Genomic DNA, 2,660 nt, shown 5'->3' with positions numbered 1-2,660 from the left:
ACACACACACACACACACACACACACACACACACACTCACACTCACACTCACACACACACACACACACACACACACACTCACACACACACACACACACACACACACACACACACACACACACACACACTCACGTGCACCCCAACGTATATCTTGTACTTATGAAACCTATATTTGTGTGTGTGTCCTGTAGCTGAGTGGGGAGTTAGGGCTGATGAAAGATGAAGTCTACTGCCAGGTGATGAAACAGGTCACAGGAAACACCAGCTCCAAAACGTAAGACCTGCACACTAACCCTTAACCTCTAACCTTCACCTCTAACCCTTAACCTCTAACCTCTAGGGACAGTTGTCAGAGAGGCTGGAGGCTCCTCTACATCCTGACTGTTATAGGGTTAGGGTTAGTGTATATCTGATCTCTAACCTCTAACCTCTAACCCCTAGGGACAGTTGTCAGAGAGGCTGGAGGCTCCTCTACATCCTGACTGTTATAGGGGTTAGGGTTAGTGTATATCTGATCTCTAACCTCCCCTAACCTCTAACCTCTAGGGACAGTTGTCAGAGAGGCTGGAGGCTCCTCTACATCCTGACTGTTATAGGGTTAGGGTTAGTGTATATCTGATCTCTAACCCTTAACCTCTAACCTCTAGGGACAGTTGTCAGAGAGGATGGAGGCTCCTCTACATCCTGACTGTTATAGGGTTAGGGTTAGTGTATATCTGATCTCTAACCTCTAACCTCTAACCTCTAGGGACAGTTGTCAGAGAGGCTGGAGGCTCCTCTACATCCTGACTGTTATAGGGTTAGGGTTAGTGTATATCTGATCTCTAACCTCTAACCTCTAACCTCTAGGGACAGTTGTCAGAGAGGCTGGAGGCTCCTCTACATCCTGACTGCGTTCCATCGCTGTTCTGAGGTCCTGAAGCCCTTCCTTTTAAAGTTCCTACTGGACAACTGCTCTAGACCCGGAGTGCACTACCAAGGTACCCTACCTATAACTATAGCCCTACCTATAACTATAGCCCTACCTATAACTATAGCCCTATAACTATAGCCCTACCTATAACTATAGCCCTATAACTATAGCCCTACCTATAACTATAGCCCTATAACTATAGCCCCTACCTATAACTATAGCCCTACCTATAACTATAGCCCTACCTATAACTATAGCCCTACCTATAACTATAGCCCTACCTATAACTATAGCCCCTATAACTATAGCCCTATAACTATAACCCTACCTATAACTATAGCCCTACCTTTAACTATAACCCTACCTATAACTATAGCCCTACCTATAACTATAGCCCTACCTATAACTTATAGCCCTATAACTATAGCCCTATAACTATAGCCCTACCTATAACTATAGCCCTACCTATAACTATAGCCCTACCTATAACTATAGCCCTACCTATAACTATAGCCCTATAACTATAGCCCTACCTAGAACTATAGCCCTATAACTATAGCCCTACCTAGAACTATAGCCCTACCTAAAACTATAGCCCTACCTATAACTATAGCCCTACCTATAACTATAGCCCTACCTATAACTATAGCCCTACCTAGAACTATAGCCCTACCTATAACTATAGCCCTACCTAGAACTATAGCCCTACCTATAACTATAGCCCTACCTATAACTATAGCCCTACCTATAACTATAGCCCTACCTATAACTATAGCCCTACCTATAACTATAGCCCTACCTATAACTATAGCCCTATAACTATAGCCCTATAACTATAGCCCTACCTATAACTATAGCCCTACCTATAACTATAGCCCTACCTATAACTATAGCCCTCACCTATAACTATAGCCCCTATAACTATAGCCCTACCTATAACTATAGCCCTACCTATAACTATAGCCCTACCTAACTATAGCCCTACCTATAACTATAGCCCCACCTATAACTATAGCCCTATAACCATAGCCCCTACCTATAACTATAGCCCTATAACTATAGCCCTACCTATAACTATAGCCCTACCTATAACTATAGCCCTACCTATAACTATAGCCCTACCTATAACTATAGCCCTATAACTATAGCCCTACCTATAACTATAGCCCTACCTATAACTATAGCCCTACCTATAACTATAGCCCTACCTATAACTATAGCCCTACCTATAACTATAACCCTACCTATAACTATAGCCCTACCTATAACTATAGCCCTACCTATAACTATAGCCCTACCTATAACTATAGCCCTACCTATAACTATAGCCCTACCTATAACTATAGCCCTACCTATAACTATAGCCCTATAACTATAGCCCTATAACTATAGCCCTACCTATAACTATAGCCCTACCTATAACTATAGCCCTACCTATAACTATAGCCCTACCTATAACTATAGCCCTATAACTATAGCCCTACCTATAACTATAGCCCTATAACTATAGCCCTACCTATAACTATAGCCCTATAACTATAGCCCTACCTATAACTATAGCCCTACCCATAACTATAGCCCTACCTATAACTATAGCCCTACCTATAACTATAGCCCTATAACTATAGCCCTACCTATAACTATAGCCCTATAACTATAGCCCTACCTATAACTATAGCCCTACCTATAACTATAGCCCTACCTATAACTATAGCCCTATAACTATAGCCCTACCTATAACTATAGC

The 2,660-nt window shown here is 42.1% G+C and overlaps 1 long non-coding RNA gene across 1 annotated transcript in view; it reads left to right on the top strand.

The window, feature by feature from the left end:
• Positions 1-219: 219 nt before the first annotated feature.
• Positions 220-2,660, top strand: part of LOC123490232 — a 5,152-nt gene continuing 2,711 nt past the window's right edge. The window contains exons 1-2 of the long non-coding RNA XR_006660841.1: positions 220-274; positions 850-980. This is a non-coding gene — a long non-coding RNA (uncharacterized LOC123490232). The remainder of the gene's footprint in view (positions 275-849; positions 981-2,660) is intronic.

Source organism: Coregonus clupeaformis, unplaced genomic scaffold, assembly GCF_020615455.1.
Source record: "Coregonus clupeaformis isolate EN_2021a unplaced genomic scaffold, ASM2061545v1 scaf3554, whole genome shotgun sequence".
NCBI classification, from domain to species: domain Eukaryota; kingdom Metazoa; phylum Chordata; class Actinopteri; order Salmoniformes; family Salmonidae; genus Coregonus; species Coregonus clupeaformis.
This window is presented reverse-complemented; position numbering and strand designations above follow the sequence as displayed.